Below are 18,851 nucleotides of genomic sequence, written 5' to 3'. Positions count from 1 at the left end.
TTAACTGCCCTGCCAATTATCATGCAACAAGACTGCTGCATTGTTTCAGCCCTATTGCCTATAACAGATGACTGTTTTCTCATTAATCAGATTCACTGAACTGCATTTCAAGTACTTTAATATTAGAAAATAAGAAATAATGTTCTGTACAATACTACTTTAGAAAAAATGATGGAAGTTCTTATCAGCTGCATGAAACCAACAATTTCAACTTCTGAAATTCTTTCAGATTTGACAATGATATGATTTATGACTTGCTGTTTATCTTGAACACAAGAGATTCTGGAGGAGCTCGACAGGTCAGGCATCATCTAGGGAAATGAATAAACAGTGACGTTTCAGGCTGAGACCCTTCATTGGCACTGGAAAAGAAGGGGGAAGACAGCAGAATAAAAAGGTGGGGGTAGAGGAAGGAGTACTAGCTGGAAAGTGGTAAGTAAAGAATGGTGGGTGGGAAAGGTAGAGGGTTGGAGAAGAAAGAATCTGATAGGAGAGGACAGTGGACCCTGAGAGAAAGGGAAGAAGAGGAGCACCAGGGAGAGGTGATAGGTAAGTGAGGAGAAGAGGTAAGAGGCCCCAGTGGGGAAGAGGCAAAAAAAATTACTGGAAGGAGAAATCAATGTTCATGTCATCAGGTTGGAGGCTACCAAGACGGAATACGAGGTGTTGATCCTCTACCCCTCAGTGTGGCCTCATCATGGCAAAAGAGAAAGCCAAGGACTGACCTGTCGGAACGGGAATGGGTTTAGGAATTAAGATGGTTGGCCACTGGGACATTCTACTTTTTAGCTGGTCTCACCAATGTAGAGGAGGCCGTATCGGGAGCACCGGATACAATAGATGACCACACTAGATTGCAAATGACCTGTTGCCTCACCTGGAAGGACCATTTGGGGCCCTGAATGGAGGTAAGGGAGGAGGTGAACAAGAAGGTGTAGCATTTGTGCCACCTGCAGTGATATGTGCCAGGCAGATTAGCAGGAAGGGACGAATGCACAAGGGAAGCACGGAGGGAGCGATTCTCCATTTCCTGGATATCTGCCCTCACTCCACCTTCCCATTACCTTAACAGGGATAGAGTTCCTCTTGTCCACACCTACCAGCCCATGAGCTCCGCATTTGACATTTCATTCTCCACAACTTCAGTCATCTTCAACAGGATTCTACCACCAAACAACCCCTCCCCTCCCCCCACTCTCCGCTTTCCACAAGGATCACTCCCTCTGTGATATACAGTATTGTGAATTCATGAAATTGTTTGGGGAGCTGATGATGATAATATGAATACAAAGGGAAAGGTGTTTAAACTTTCTTTTTGGGGATGATTATTGCCTGCCAAATTCATGGCCCAAATGTTTCTTGCCATTTATCAGCCCATGCCTGAAAATTATGTAATCATCACTTCTGAAACTATGATGAAAGGAAAGTCATTACTGAAGCATCCAAGGGTGTCTGAGCCCAATATATTGCCCCAGTCTCCAGAAGTGGCCCAGGGCTGGAATGATTGACCCCATGAATTATCTTCATTTCGTGCATTGTATTATTTTAACCATTGCAGTGTTAACTTTTTTTAAGCCCATTTGCTTCAGTTTTACCAGGGCTTGGTGACATCAAAGCATTTTTTGACTGAATGTGACACTCTGCCATTACTGCTAAGATTTCAACATTTTGGTGCACGTTTGGAGCAAGGCTATGTTAAGTTCTAGAGTCAAATGGTCCTTGAAGTACAAACAGGATATTGGTGAATAGATTATCACTAAGCAACTGCCACCTGACATGTCAACAACACTCTATCACTTTGCTGAAGATTGAGAGCAGTCTGATGGGGCAGGCCAGGCAGCATCTATGGAAATCAGTCAGCGCTTCGGGCTGAGACCCTTCTTCATGGGGCAGTAGTTAGCTCATTTGTATTTGTCTTGCTTTTGGCAAACAGAACCTGCCCGTGGAATTTTCTACGTGGCTGGATAGGTTCCAATGTTGCAACTGTACTGGAACAGCTTTGATAGCCATGAGGCCAGTTCTAGAGCATAAGGGTTTAAAGCAGTAGCTCAGGCATTGTCTGCTTCCATATCCATCCAGCATTTTCAGATGGTTTTTGATATCTTCTGCCCATTCATGTTCAAGATTCCTCTGATGGAAGTGAACGTTGGTCCAATATCTGGCACCCTGTGAGCTCACTTCTAAATATTCACACGTAACAAATCCAGGAATAGAATGGTGTAAACGCCAGCAAATTTGCTGCATTCTTGATTCAGGAGAATGTATTGTATCAGTTTCAAGCCCAAAGAGTGATCAAAAAAAAATTCTGGAATGATTTCAGAAGCAATTTAGATAATTGTCGGCATGATGGGGTGAGATGGATTTTAAGGTCTCTTTAGGCAGCTGAGTTAATGTGCATGAATATGCTGCTTCACCTGTAATTATCAGGTGTTGCGATCAAGCGAATTTTGGTAAATAAGAACAAAGTCAGGTGCTTACTAGTTAAAGGATTCATGAGCCCCAGATCTGTGCTGTCTCTGATTAATAAGAATTTGACACTGAAGGTGGCAGATGGCAATGAGATTCATTTTCAGATGAAACAGTAACTCCAATCAATCTCTCAGGGCACCAGGGCAATGAAGGACAAAATAAAGCACAAATTATTATTTATTCTGTTTAAAAAAAAGGGCAGAATTAATCAGAAACTATCATTTTCAGATATCATAAGTCATTGTCAGTGTAGCATGTCCTGCATTTTGTGCATTTCTATAAATACTCAATGCTTTTTCACATAACACCTTTCAAACTATGGCATTTTAAATATCTTACTAGTTATATTTACATAAAAACTCTTGACATAAAATGTAGTTTTAGTAATTATGAACCTCTTCAGTGCATTAAACTTTTGATGAATTGTATTTCTAGTTGTTTTAAAAGAAATGGTGATTTTATGGAAAAAAATTCTGCTCCAGAATGGGCAAGAGTACATAATTTTTTTAAAGTTCCTGACTTGTAACACAGTTTTGCTTATTGTTTCAAACAACACAATGTTAACAAAGTGCCTTGAAAACAACAAAATAGTCCTCGCAGCATAGAATTCTTTATCAAATATAACCTCATGCTGTTTATGGAAATGAGTACAGAAAGATATTTTGAGGAATGACTTAGAGGGCCAAGGTAGATGAAGTGGTTTTAGCAGGGAGTTCCTGAAAGGCATCATTAGTAATAGTGTAGTGATTAATACCTTCAGTGGTTAGAAAATTAAAATTAGACTAGCACAGATCTGGGTTGCAAGCCAGGAAAAGTATAGATAAGTGAGTCCATCAAGACATTTAGGGACGCAAAATCATGCATAATAATTTTTTAAATGAGGCTGAGTTTAAATGGGATTAATATTATCAATGAGTTTGAGGGATTGCGTAAATTATTAGGACAAGGTCAGAAGAGTTGTGAAAGACTTGTGGAAGCAAAGTCAATGAAATAAATATTCATATTACAGCATTGAGATTACAGTACTAAAAATACTTAATGCAAAGAGCTACTTTTGGAGTGAAAAGAACATTGATTAACCATTGTCATGATGTGTAGGCAATAGAGCCAGAGGATCATTAACATTTTCACAAGCCGTAGGAAGCTTCTGTTTAATACCTCTTTCAAAGTAATTTCAAAAATGTAACACTCCTTAGAATGGCATACCAGTAACAACTTGTATTCATTGAGAACTCTTTAATTTAGCAAAAAATTCCCAAGACTTTTTGTTATCAAACGTTTATAACAAATGAAAGAAAAACAGCATTCAACATGAAGTAAAAAGTGTGGTCTGTGTATTAAACATCTAATATGGTTTATTTAAAATTGGGTATTTTTACTTAAACAATTGATTGCTACTGACCAAGAGAGAAGACCTTAAAGTAGAATTTACATGGGAATTGGAGGAAGGCCAATAGTTTTGACTGGGGTCCAAGTCAACGATACAAAGTAAATATGAAACAATGCTAAAGGAGACTACAATACAACTGGTCATTAAATGCATCACACTAGTTGGCAAAAGCTTTAATCTGAATCAGGCCTACTTGCAAGGCATGTATGATGCATTTTAAATTAAGTAACTTCACCAGTTTCAATTGTATGTTTATAAATATCTTAATTGAATAAATTGCAGGCAACAGATCCCTTAATGAGTAGTTGTACAACTATTCTTGTACTGAGCCATATAGACTAGACAATAAAACTAAAGAGCAACACACACAAAAGTTGCTGGTGAACACAGCAGGCCAGGCAGCATCTCTAGGAAGAGGTACAGTCGACGTTCTGGGCCAAGACCCTTCATCAAACTAAAGAGATTCTTTTGCCTTGCAGCACAAGGAACAAATTGTGAGATATCTGCTTTCTTGAGGACCGCCCTTCTGGAATTTCACAAGCATTTACAAAACAAAAGTTTTTAATTCAAGCGTATAAACTCATGAGAGATCCAGATAAGTAGGAAGAAACAATTCTGCATAGAAATGAGGATCAAAGTTGGGGGCATGAATTTTAAGTAAACTGTAGAAAGATCAGATAGGAGAGGAAGAAATTTCTTTTTGTCCCAAAGGGTGATTGGCATCTTCAACCCTGTGCCTGAAAGCGTTCTGGAGGCAGAAACCCTTGCCATTAAAAATTGACTGATCTTGAGATGACACCCATGAGCTTGTACTGGAAAATGGAATTGGGCTGAGTGGCTCCCTTACAACCAACACAAAAATAATTCTTTTTACTGTAAACTGCTACAAGGCATAAACATAGTATTGAATGATTAGTGCTTACCACCTTTTAGACTACAGCAACTGATATTTAGTGTTTGGGTTCTCTGTGACATTAGGAAGGTCCCAAATGTTCCCTGTTGAAAACTGGGCTGATCACAGCTAGTACTCTCCAGTCCAAGAACAACAGTGATCACTTGGCTTAGTGCGGACTGTCTACAATACGTTGCAGGATACCGCTGACAGTGTGCATCGTCACACTGGGAGCAGCACGAGTTGGCTCTGCGAAATAATAAAACCAAAAAAGGGATTCCGCTCAATGTAGAGCTAACATGGCAGTCATAATATCACAGTGGAATATCACAGAATGAAGGCATTGTGAAAGCTTGGTCCTTGCACTGTGTGGAGCAGTTAGAAGGAGAAGGAAATTGAGGGATGGTGCTGGAGAAAATGGAAGATGAGCAATTCTCAGGCTGATAAACATCATCAACCTTGAGCATTAATTCTGTTTCCCACTCCAATAATAGTGCTTGATAAAACAAAATGGCGGTAGGCACAGTCGCAGTGGTCTCTCCAGCTCCAATCAACAATGAAATTTCTTGTACTGTTTGTCTTTTTTTATGATCAAAAAAACACTGGTGATCATAAAAATACACCAGAATCTGCAAGACTACCTCACTGGCGAGTGGGATAAAGAAAGTACTGCGCAGTTACAGACAATCGCATACAGTGGGTTCACTCTGAGCTGCGGCCTGCTACGGCTACTCGGAAATGGCCGTTGGAAGCAGTGCATGAGAACACAGAAGTGCAGCATGCATGCTGGCACTCAAGCAAGACTTAAAGCGGATCCCTGTAGGCCCACACTTTCAATGTTTTTACTCACTAACAAGTGATCGCTAGAAAATAAGGTGGATTACCTGCATCTGAACTAGCGCGAGATGAGGGACTGCTGCACACTTGTCCTGACAAAAATATGGTTCCAGGACAGTGCTGCAGATTCAGCCATCTACCTAAAAGGCCTAATCTCCTTTTGGGTGGACAGAAATGCTGAGATCTCCAGCAAGACCTGTGGAAGAGGTCTGTGGGCCTCTGTCAATAAAAACGGGTGTGTGAACACCTTGGTAGAAATGGTCCACTACTCACCACAGATAGAGATTTTTGGTGAAATGCAGGCCCCTCAGGAAGGTGGCTACCATCAATGCTCACATCAACATTGATGAATATGCCGGATCGGTGACTACATTGGAAAATGCATTGAGGACATTACCATGGTTAAACACAACACTACCAGGGCAAGCCAGAAACCATACCAGATGACAGAGGTTTGTATCTTCAGAGTGTGGGATAAGATGACTCTAAGCTCAGCGAGAGCCATGCTCTCCTGTACATGAATGCAGAGTGTCAGTACTCACAGGAAATTCAGACAACTTTGTGACACCAGGAACATGCAATGCATGTGGCAAAGTAGACAAACCAGAACAGATTATAAGCCCGCCCTGCCCATCAACAATAGTGACACCTCCATTCCTGATAGCTCGAATGCCTTCTATGTACGATTTGATGGAATGAATGATGCGACATTGAGGAAAGCCTCCTCTTTTCCCGAGGAATGGGGAAGTTGTAGAGGAAGCAAAGGGGATCCTAGCCAGACTGTCACTACCTTGGACCATTTCCTCATGTGAAATTTCATTTGGAGTATTGTAAATGTTTTTAATAAATAAGATCACATATCCGTTCTCCTACCTGCATACCTGCACTTATAGACACCACTGTTCAGATTGTCAACAACATCTCCTCCACGATCTCCATTGGCACAAAACATTCAACTTCCCTTTCATAAACCCATATTCCAAGTAAACATGCTTTCACAATAGCAGTCCATAGCCTGTTCTAAAGGGTTCAGTCTTTTGGGTGGGGATCTGTTTCTTTCAAGGTTGTGTTCTCATGTGCTAGGGAAGCCAGAACTAGGAAGATTATACAATTTAATACGTGGCTAACAAGAGAAGTCAAAGCCAGCATAAAAACCAAAGAGAGGGCATATAATAGTGCAAAAGTTAGTGAAAAGTTAGAAGATCGGGAAGTTTTAAAAACCAATTGAAGCCATTTAAGGAAGCATTAAGAAAGCAAAGATGGAATACGAAAATAAGCTCACCAATAATATTAAAGAGGATAGCAAAAGTTTCTTCAGATACATAAAATATAAAAGAGAGGCGAGACTGGATATCAGACTGCTGGAGAGATAGTAATGGAGGACAAGGAAATGGTGGACGAACAGAATAAATATTTTGCATCAGTCTTCACTGTGGGAGACACTTGCAGTAAGGTGGAAATTCCAGGTGTCAGGGGTCATGAAGTATGTGAAGTTACCATTACTAGAGAGAATGTTCTTGGGAAACAAAGGTCTGAAAGTAGATATGTCACCTGGACCAGATAGTGTACACCCCAGGGTTCTGAAAGAGGTGGCTGAAGGGATTTAGGAGACATTAGTAATGATCTTTCAACAATCACTAGATCCTGGAATGGAAGAAGGAAGACTGGAAAATAGCAAATGCTACTCCACTCTTCAAGAAGAGAGAGAGGCAGAAGAAAGGAAACTATAGGCCAGTTAGTCTGACCTCAGTGGTTGGGAAGATGTTGGAGGCGATTATTAAGGATGAGGTCTCAGGGTACTTAGAGGTACATGATAAAATAGGCCAAAATCAGCATGGTTTCCTTAAGGGAAAATCTTGCCTGACAAATCTGCTGGAATTCTTTGAAGAAATAACAAGCAGGATAGATAAAGGATAAACGGTTGATGTTGTGTACTTGGGTTTTCAGAAGGCCTTTGACAAGGTGCCACACATGAGGCTGTTTAACAAGCTACGAGCGCATGTTATTACAGGAAAGGATTCTAACTTGGATAAAGCAGTAGCTGATTGGCAGGAGGCAAAGCGTGGGAATAAAGGGAGTCTTTTCTGGTTGGCTGCTGGTGACTAGTGGTGTTCCACGGGGGTCTGTGTTGGGACAGATTCTTTTTATGTTATATGTCAATGATTTGGATGATGGAATTGATAGCTTTGTTACTAAGTTTACAGACAATATAAAGATAGAATTCAGAAGAATGAGGGGTGACCTCAAAGAACCCTATTAAATGGTGAAAGTCCTTGATAGTGTGGATGTGGAGAGGATGTTTGCTATGGTGGAAGAGTCTAAGACAAGACAGCAGAGCCTCAGATTAGAGGGGCATCCTTTTAGAACATAGAAGTGGAGGAACTTCTTTAGCCAGAGAGTGGTGAATCTGTGGATGCCAAGTCTTTCTATATATTTAAGGAAGAGGTTGATAGATTCTTGACTGGTCAGAGCATGACAGGATATGGGAAACACAAAATAATCTGCAGATGCTGGGGTCAAAGCAACACTCATAACACGCTGGAGGAACTCGGCAGGTCCGGCAGCATCCGTGGAAACGATGAGTTGACGTTTCCACGGATGCTGCCCAACCTGCTGAGTTCCTCCAGCGTGTTGTCAGGATATGGGAAGGTGGCAGGAGATTGGGGCTGAGAGGAAAATTGGATCAGTCATGATGAAATGGCAGAGTAGACTTGATGGACTAAGTGGCCTAATTCTTCTCCTGTATCTTATAGTTTTTTGGTCATCGATGAACTTGAATATGGTGTTGGAGCTGTGCTTAGCCACAGTCATAGGTTTAAAGTGAATAGAGCAATGAGCTAAGCACACAGCCCTGTGGTGCACCTAAGAACACAACCTTGGAGATCCTTCTTGTGTCTGTGCACAACTACATTTCAACTAAATGAAAGTACATATGCAAGAGATGGCTTTAACCGGTGTCCCGTTGCAGTGAGAGAGGGAGAGAGAACAATGTGCATGTGTAGACAACAGATCAATACATAGTGCTAAGTGGGGGGGGGAGGGAATCATCACTCTAAAAGGGGTCATCCTCCTTTAGATTAATGCAATATGCTTCTTTCAAGATAGCACCCCTGGACCTGTGGAGTAGCACCAGGTTTGGTAGGTGCCTTGTCTAAGGCAATGTTCTCAGTTTCTGGTGTCATGTTGCTGTCAGTGTTATCATCACTGAGGGGTAAGTCCAGTCCATCTTGTTGGATACAGTTGAGTCGGGTGCGTTCTTCGGTTGAGCATCCAGTATCTGGTCTACGTGACATCTCCATGTCTGATCTCCAACATTCATTGTCTACATCAGTGGTCCAGTTCTTGTAGCTATCCTACCAAGTGTCCACTTGTATTCTCAGCAATCACGCACTAGGACCTCCTGTCCAATCTCTAAGCTCCTTGTTGCTTCACTTGGCAACTGGCTGAACTGTTTATTCTTCACTTCCTTCTGTAGATCTGGTTTCAGGAGGTCTATGTGAGCTCTCGTGTACCTGTTCATGAATAGCATTGCAGGTGTTTGATTTGTCATCGTATGAACAGAGTTCTGATGCACAAAAAGGATGTTGTTCACCTTGTACTGCAGAGAAATGTCCTCCTTGTCCATCACTTTAATAGACTTCTTGAAGATTTGGATAAACCTTTCAGCTAACCCATTTATTGCTGGGTAGTGAGGAGCTGGCTTGAAAAGTCTGATGCCATTTTTCTTCATGATCAGTCAGAATTCTTCTGACATGTATTGAGGTTAGTTGTCACTCACAATCTGTTCTGATAAACCATTTCTGGCAAAAATAGTCCTCAGAGTGGAGACAGTCTTTAGCTGAATTCATTGGAATGACCTCTGGCCACTTCAAATGAGCATCCACAGCAATCAAAAACATGAAGTCCATGAATGGCCCAGCAGAGACAATGTGTACTCTTTGCTATGGTGATGACGGCCACTCCCACGGGGGTAATGGTGCGTGTGGGGGTGCATTTGGAACCTTATAACATCACAAACAGCTTTTGGCCAAGACCTCGATCTGTTTATCTATTCCCTTCTTAAATGCCTTCTGATTAGCATTAAGCAGCTATGACACCCTCTGGTTAGTGCTAGCATTTGGGCTGCAGTTGCCTGTTGATGCCATGCTGAGAGCTTTGATTGAGTGCCAGTCTAGTTGTATTTCCTCCACTTATCAATACATAAAGCTCTAACTGTTGTGTTCGGCCTTCATCCGTCATATTTACTTTCAGTTTGCCTTTGGGAGACACCTTTTCGGCTGTGTAAGTCTTTTGCAACACTGAGGTCTTCTTTAATGGTATCTTAGAAAACAATTTGTTGTACTCAGCCTCTGGAATTGTAGATAAAGATGACGCTGTATCCAGTTCCATTTTCAGTTTTACACCAGATACATTTATTGTGATCCATATTATATTGTATCTGCTTCAGTAATACTATGCAGTTCCAGGCATGACAGACTCTATGTTGTATGATTCTGTTTTGCATTCAGCAACTCTATGCATTTCAGAATCAGAATCAAGTTTATTATCACCGGCATGGGACGTGAAATTTGTTAATTTAGCAGCAGCAGATCAATACAATACAAAATATAGAACAGAAAAAAAAATAAATAAAATAAAAATAATAAGTAAGTCAATTACAGTATATGTATATTGAATAGATTAAAAAACATGCGAAAATCAGAAATGCTGTATATTTTAAACAAAATGTGAGGTAGTGTCCAAGGGTTCAATGTCCATTTAGGAATCGGATGGCAGAGGGGAAGAAGCTGTTCCTTAATTGCTGAGTGTGTGCCTTCAGGCTTCTGTACCTCCTACCTGATGGTAACAGTGAGAAAAGGGCATGCCCTGGGTGCTGGAGGTCCTTAATGATGGACGCTGCCTTTCTGAGATACTGCTCCCTGAAGCTGTCCTGGGTACTTTGTAAGCTAGTACCCAAGATGGAGCTGACTAGATTTACAACCCTCTGCAGCTTCTTTCGGTCCTGTGCAGTAGCCCCTCCATCCCAGACAGTGATGCAGCCTGTCAGAATGCTCTCATTTGCTTAGTTTTGTGTTTGAGACTTTTTACTTGGTTGTGCTTTTTGTCTGCCTTGTACATTCTCTCTATGTGACCTTGTCTGTAACTCTTTCTGCAGACTTTTTCTTTGAACCAACAGTTATTTGTATCATGGGTGGATTTGCCACATCAGTAATATTTTTGGCATTTTGCACCATTCAGGAACATTTTGTGCATTTCACATTCTAACCACCTTCTCTGTGGTTCTGCTGCATCCTTTGCTGCAGTCTCTAATGATATTGCAATGGTCAATGCACGTTCTAAGCTTAGGTCACTTTCGGATAATAGCCTCTTTTGATTGCTTTGACTATGCATGCCACATACAAGCCTGTCCTTTAATGCATTGGAAAGTCCATCTCTGAAGTCACAGCTTGGGAAAGTTTGCACAGTTCTGCAATGTACTCAGAAATGCTTTCATCCATTGACTGATTCCTTTTGTAAAATCTAAATCTCTCAGCTGTTACCAGTGGCTTAGGGCTCAAGTGATTTTGTAAAATTGTAACAATTTTGTCAGGCGTCTTGCTGCTGGCTTTTCAGGAGTTACTAAATTGTGTAAGAGATTATGTTCTTGGGTCCATTGAGCTAAGAAGTGTAGGGGCTTTCTTTTGATCCTCCACTTTGTTCATGTTACAATACAGTTCTTCCACCCTCTCAATATAAGACTCCCAGCCTTCATTAGCATTACCAAATGCTGAAGTCATCACCACGTTATTTTCACTTTAAATTCAGCACATCTTTCATAGTAACTCACACATCCTTCAGCTTTCTCATGCTGTTTAACTGTTGCTATTTTGTTTCTTAACCGTCGGTGCTATTCGTGATATTCTCTGACATTCAGGTTCATACTTGTCACCAATTTCATATCAATTAAATAAAAGCACACACGTGAGATGGCTTTAACTGATGTGTTCACATTGCAATGACAAAGAGAACTATGTGCATGTGTAGACAACAGCGCATGTGCATACAACAGATCAATACGTGGTGCTGGGGGTGGGGGAGGGTCATTGCTCTAAAAGAAATAGATTCATGCATAACAGTCCTGCCCTTTAACTGAGCACCTAACTCTCTGAACTCCCTATGCAGAACCTCGTCACTTGTCCTACCTGTGTCATTGGTACCTAGATGGACCTTGACTTCTGGCTGTTCACCCTCCAACTTAAGACTGTAGAGGTCTCAATCCAAGATATCCCAGACCCTAGCATCCAAGAGGCAACATACCAATGCTGAATCTTGTTCTCACCCACAGAGTCTCCTGTCCATTCCCCTAACGAATCCCCTATCACCACAGCGTACCTCTTCTGCCTCTTTCCCTTCTGAGTCACAGAGGCAGACTCAGTGCTAGAGACCTGACCACTGGGACTTTCCTCTGTTAAGTCATTTGTCCCCTCCCCAACTGACAGTAGCCTAAGTGATATACCTTTTTGTTGAGGGGGTGGTCACAAGGGTACTCTGCACTGGCTCCTTAATCCCTTTCCCCCTCCTGACTGTTACCCAATTTCCTGTATCCTGCACCAACTACCTCCCAAATGATCTGGAGTGCATCCAGTTCGAGCTCCAACTCCTTAATGCAGATTGTTAGAAGCTGCAGCTGGATATACTTCTCACAGTCAAGGACACTGGATGTCTCCCTGTCTTGTCACATCTTGTAGAGGAGTTTTCAACTATCCTGCCTAGATTCTCTACTATCCTAGCTGAGCAGATATAAAGAAGGGAAGGGGGAAAAAAAAACAACCTAGGGCTTTTCTTGTCTTTGATTTCTCTGATTGAAGCCCCGAGGAGCTAAAGTCTCAAGATGACCACCTTGGCTCTGTCTACTCTGACGACAGTTGCTACTCTTACTAATCAATCCCAAACGTCGATTGGTTGCTGGTCAAAGATCTTTTTTTGCAAATTGCCGTGAAATCCTGTCTTTAAAATCTTGATCGCTGTTCTGTTTAAAAAGTAGCTCTCTAATGCACTCCCTGCCCTGAATTGTCCAACTCCACTGTTGCACACCACCATTCGGGGTCAAGTCAAAGGAGAGAGATTGAAAATTTGACTAAGTCATGTCATAACAACCTCTCACTCAATGTCCAAGGAACTGATTGTAGACTTCAGAAAAGGGAAACCAGAGGTCCATGAGCCAACCCATATCGGAGGATCAGGGTAGAAACACATATCAACTTTGTCCTTTAGTGAACAGAAAGTGAGTGCATTGCCTCAATGTTTCTTTGGTATAGGACCACAAAAATTGAATCATGTCGGTCAATGCTTGGTTATTCATTCAGGATATTGCCTTCATTCTCTGGTAGACCTCTTTGCTGCATTTGAACCAAAGGTTGGCTGTTGAACCACATAACTTATCTTCTGACAACTGAGTGTTAACTCCAATGAGCTACCAAGTCACTGTCTGCAGCATACACACAAATGAAACGTGGTAGAGTGGACTACTGATTGCTGAAAGAACACTTCTATTACCTGGGTCTCTCTGGAGGAAAAATCAATTTGTGATAAAATGGAAGCCAGGGTCTTGCCACACGGCCTCAACATCCTGAGGGGAATTCCATCACCAGCCATATGATCTACATCTGAGCAGCAGGTGTATGAAGTGGTTGAGGAGAAAAAACACACTGACCCTTCTTCTGGGTTGTCTAAAGTATTCTTCTGATGTTGATACTCATAACCTCAAACACCAACATATAACACTCTGTTAATGACCAAACTTTGACTCCTTCTCCACTTCGCAGAAGTAAGTTCCAAAATGATGAACGTTCCAAAATAAATTAATAAGATCATGCCCATATCAAAATGGTACTCAATCACCTTTAATGCATTTCCTTGTGTGTCTCTTCTGCGTCTCTTACTTTTCTCATGATCTATACAGCCTTCACTTTATGAGCACATACTGGTCAGAGAAGATGATGCTGGGTCACTGAAGGAGACATAAGATATAATTTCAGGATGATCCTAAGTGGCTGTAGGCATAGAAGGCCCATCTGTACCTGCACCACACCAATGAGGACAATAACAATCCTGGGTGACTGGCAAAGTGTTAGGGTTGGAAGGAAAAAATGCAACTTCCTAAGAGAGGACTGTGGATGCTGGAAGCTGGAGCAACACACAAAATGGTGGAAGAACTAAGCAGGTTAGGTAGCATCTACGGAGGGAAATGGAGATGCTGTCTGACCAGCTAAATTCTTTCTTTTTTTAAAAACACAAAAGATTCTGCAGATTCTGGAAATCCAACGCAACACACAAAATGCTGGAGGAACTCAACAGGTCAAGTAGCATCTGTGGAAATAAATAAACTGTTGACATTTCAGGTTGAGAACTTCCATCAGAAAATTCCATTTTTTTGTCTTACTGCAGATTTATGCTCCATACTGCATGTATCTTACCCAGGGCAGTGTCACTGCTACCATTCTGAAAGAGAACAAATTTATGTTAAATCCATCAACCTCTCTGCACAATGTAATCTACAACTATTATGATTATAGTCTATTTTCTTCCATTACAGTGGAGGGAGAGGTGCTTGTCAGTGAAGATCTGCAATCCTTTCAGCTAATACAATTGTTATTTTTGTACAGATTTGCATGTGAGACTTAAACAGTATTAACTGTGTCAGGGCATGGTGTAATTGTTCAGTATGACCCCTGATTTAGTTAGATTTTTTGCTGGGTAAACATTGGGAATTTAAACAAGCAAGCGTACCAGAGGTTACAACAGGAAGTATATATTCACAGTAAAAAGTTTAACAGAGTAAAGTTGATCATAACAGTGTTACTTGAATGTGATACTTTGAGTGGCTCCATCAAATTTAAAAGCAGATAACCAAGAACTTTATGAAAGAGGTACATTGTGAACTGTGTCTAAGAGGTAAAAGAAGATTACGAGGAGAATCTAAAACATGGATTCTCGCCAATTGAAGGCATTGCTACCAAAAAAAATATTTAAAGTTAGGAATGAACAGGAATCCAGAAAATGAGCAACACTGATATTTCTGAAGCCTTTCAAGCTAGTGAGGTTAGGAACAGACAATGTCATGAAAGGATTGAAAATGATCACTTTAAAATCCGGGCATTGCTTAACTCAGAAGGCCAGTTAAGTACAGGAGTGAGAGATGTGTAACTTCTCATTCAGACACAGCAACAAGCTGATCACAAATTTGTAGAGGGTTGAACCTGGAAAGCAAAACAGGAGAACAATAAAGTCTAAAGTAAGGAATGACAGTTTCACCAGCAGACAATACTGAAGACACGGTGAAAATGGAACTAATAATGTGGTTTTGTATTGTGACCTTGGATTCAGTGTCTGGCAGAACTAGGGATTAGGATGGAGTTAATGACAGGGGGGAAGAATTGCAGCAGGATGAGATGTTCTTTCCGACATTCAGTTAGGGGAAATTTTTATTTATCCGGTACGTAACATTGGACAAGTGCTGTGAGAATTTAGATAAGAGCGGGGTGGAAGAGATGGTGTTGAGTTAAAGATAGATATCTTCAGAGTAAGTATAGAAGCTGATACAGAATCTTTTTGAGTGGTGTTGCCAAGGATCCATTTGTAGATGAGAAATGGATAAGATCAAGGATTGATCTGGGGGGCAGTGGTTAGTTCAATATCACACATTAGTAAATATGATATATTTACTAGCTTTGATAATTGTAATCATTAGTGCCAGCCACTGACATCAGAGTCCAGTGTTTGAAAGTTTTGAATCTTCTTCACATTAGGTCATTTTCCTCCTTTAAAATAACTTTAATACAATGGTTTGCATTGAAGGGTTGGAACAATGAATGATAATTTTAGAAAATTATTTGTATTTATTTTCCTTGTTTTCTCTCTGGCTTCACATCCTGCTAGAGATAAGAGACAAATTACCAGCTGTCAGGCAAATCACTACCATTGTTGCTCAGTTGGCTGTGGGGAAGACAACAGTACTGAAAATTCAAAGTAATTTTATTATCTCTATATATATATATATATCTCTATCACCATATCCCACCCTGAGATTCATTTTCTTGAGGATCGATGAAATGCTACACCCAAACAAAGATGGACAAACAGCCACTGTGCAAATACAATAAAAGTAAAAATAAATAAGTAATACATAATATTGAGACCATGAGTTATAAAGTTCTTGAAAGTGAGTCCATAGATTGTAGAATCAGTTCAGTGTTGAAGTGAGTGAAGTTACCCACACTGGTTCAGGAGCCTAATGGTTGAAGGGTAATAACTGTCCCTGAACCTGGTGGTGTGGGACCTAAGGTACCTGTACCTCCTTCCTGATAGTAGCAGCAAGAAGAGAGCATGGCCTAGATGGTGGGGGTCCTTGATGATGGATGCTGCTTTCTAGTGTCAGCACCCTTGTAGTTGTGTGGAATGGTAAGGAGGGCTTTTCCTGTGATGGGCAGGACAGTATCAACCACTTTTTTTAAAGCTTTTCCATTCATGGACATTGGTGTTTCTATATCAGGCCATGAGGCAATAGTCAGGATACTCCCCTCTGTGTATCTTTAGAAGTTTGTCAATGTTTTAGATTACATGCTTCCTGAATTGTGCAAACTTCTAAGAAAGTAGAGACACTGCCATGCCTTCTTTAATGACACTTACATGCTGGTCCCAGGACAGACACAATGAAATGATAACGCCAAGGAATTTAAATTTACTGACCCTTTTCAACTCCGATCCCCTCACGAGGACTGGATCATGAACATCCAGTTTTGCATCCGCTTCAAGGTACTGTAGCTGCATTCCTGAGGGTCAAGTTCACTGAGCCCTTCAGGAGATTGTAGAATGACTAGTTCATTTAGACAGTTCAAAAGTGCATTACTTAAAGCAAAACTACAGGCTGCAATAGATAGTTCAAAACTATATCTACATCTCACAAAGCTTACAACTGCTAGGAATCACTAGGAGTACATTCATTATTTTAATTTGATAACTGGTTGTAAGAACACTCCTCTGACTACATATCTATAAGCATGTAGAAGTCAGTAAAGCATTTGGGCTCTTCAGGCTACAAATATAAAATGTTCTAGAGTTGAATTCAATTATTCCAGGAATGACACACCTCAGTAGTCCCTTTATTAGGTACCTCCTGCACCTAATACAGAGGCCACTAAGTGTATGTTTGTGGTCTTCTGCTGCTGTAGCCCATCCACTTCCAGCTTCAACGCGTTGAACATTCAGAGACGCTCTTCTGCACACTACTGTTGTAACGCATAATTATTTGAGTCACTGCCATCTTCCTGTCAACTTGAACCAGTTAGATGGAGAGACAGGTAGATACTTTATTGATCCCACCCAAAAGAAATTATAGTATCACAGTGGCATTTTAAGTGCACAGATATGCAAATATTAGAAAAGAAGAAAGAATAAAAATTAAGTTACCTCAAGCAGTCTATCAGGAGGGGGTCTCACTTCCCCAGCTATAGATTGACTCATTATGGAGCCTAATGGCCGAGGGTAAGAATGATCTCATATAGCGCTCTTTGGAACAGCGCAGTTCGGCCATTCTCCTCTACTTCCATCACTAACAAGGCATTTTCACCCACAGAACTGACACTCACTGAATTTTTTTGTTTGTTTTTTTGTACCATTCTCTGTAAACTGTCGAGACCATAGGGCATGAAAACCTCAAGAGATCAGTAGTTTCCAAGATACTCAGTCCACCACATCTGGCACCAACAATCATTCCACAGTCAAGGTCATTTAGGTTGCATTTCTTCCCCATTCTGATGTTTGATCTGAAAAACAAATGAACCTCTTAACCATGCCTGCATGTTTTTATGCATTGAGTTGCTGCTACGATTGGCCGATTAGATATTTGCATTGACAAGCAGGTGTACCTAATAAAGTGGCCACTGACTGCATCTGCATAAGTAGCCTGCTTTATAAATTACGAATCTGATCTTATTGTTTTCAACATTCTGCATCACTCTGTTTAACCTGTAGCACTTTTTGTTAAATGTAACGTTAACTGAAACATCTCAAACATTTAACTCTGAGCAATCTGTTCTTTGATTATTGTTTATTACATTCTATTTTTGCTTCAGTTTTCATCAACTCATTTCCACAGTGGCTGATCTGAGCTGCACTCCTGACATTAAACATGGGAAGATGTACAGTGTCCTGTTACTAATTATCTTTTTTTTGCTTTAAAAGAGGAACAAAGGTGATAAAGGAGGGTCCTATGGCAATACAGAAAAAAGATCAAACGTTTTGTGATTACTAGGCAAGGGAGTGATATCTAGCTGCTTTGATTTCAGCTCAACGTTTGACGCATTTGTCATCAAGAACCAACTAAGATGGAGTGGTCATGTTGTTCGGATGAAAGACGAACGTCTGCCAAAACAAATCTTCTACTGCCAGCTTGAAGAAGGCAAACGTAAAAGAGGTGGACAACAGAAGAGATTCAAAGACGTCTTAAAAGCCAACATGAAGAAATGCAATATCGACATCAACAATTGGGAAACCAATGCCAAGGGCAGGAAACTCTGGCAAGCCATCATCCGAGAAGGAACAGCAATTTTCGAAGCCAACAGATGTGCAGAATTAGAAGAAAAGAGAAGAAAATGGAAAGAGAGGCAGCAACAACCAAAGCCCAATCTGCCATCTGGAACTACCTGTCCTGAATGCAGAAGAACTTTCAAAGCCAAGATTGGATTCATAAGCCACTTGAGATCCCATAAATAGATCAACAGAACGAAGACCATAATCCTTGACCTCGAGTGATAGCCACGACGATTAATAGGGATATACTGCAGATCGCCAAATTGCTGGATGGAAATAGAAGACAACATGTGCAGTCACATAAAAGGTTAGTGGGAATAATAGAATAGAAATACTGGTATATTTATCCATGTAACAACTGAGACAATAGGATGAAATGTTCAAAATTATATGGGGCTCTATTTTCAAGCAATAGACCTGCAACAGAAAATGTGTTGCTAAATCTGGTTTAAAAATAGTGAAATTGATTTGGTGAATCATTGAGCTAAATAAGTGTAAAAACCTCAGCAGTAGGTTCAAAGAATGCTAAAATAATATTTAATTGTATCATGATGGATCAAATGAAAATATTGTCTGACTTGCTTGAAAGTTAACAAACATTTATCAAGGAATGTGCATGACTGCTGCATGTAATTGAGGATTTGATTAGTTCAACTTGAAACAGATTATTCAGAAAATAAAGTGTTTTTAAAT

At 40.6% G+C, this 18,851-nt stretch overlaps 1 long non-coding RNA gene across 2 annotated transcripts in view; it reads left to right on the top strand.

The window, feature by feature from the left end:
* The window catches only part of LOC140211660 (uncharacterized), a 51,005-nt gene extending 32,546 nt beyond the window's left edge, over nt 1-18,459 (top strand). For both annotated transcript variants that reach the window (XR_011889541.1, XR_011889542.1), the window contains one exon: nt 17,915-18,459. This is a non-coding gene — a long non-coding RNA (uncharacterized lncRNA). The remainder of the gene's footprint in view (nt 1-17,914) is intronic.
* Nucleotides 18,460-18,851: the final 392 nt, after the last annotated feature.

The sequence above is a fragment of the Mobula birostris genome, chromosome 17, assembly GCF_030028105.1.
Source record: "Mobula birostris isolate sMobBir1 chromosome 17, sMobBir1.hap1, whole genome shotgun sequence".
Lineage (NCBI taxonomy): Eukaryota > Metazoa > Chordata > Chondrichthyes > Myliobatiformes > Myliobatidae > Mobula > Mobula birostris.
This window is presented reverse-complemented; position numbering and strand designations above follow the sequence as displayed.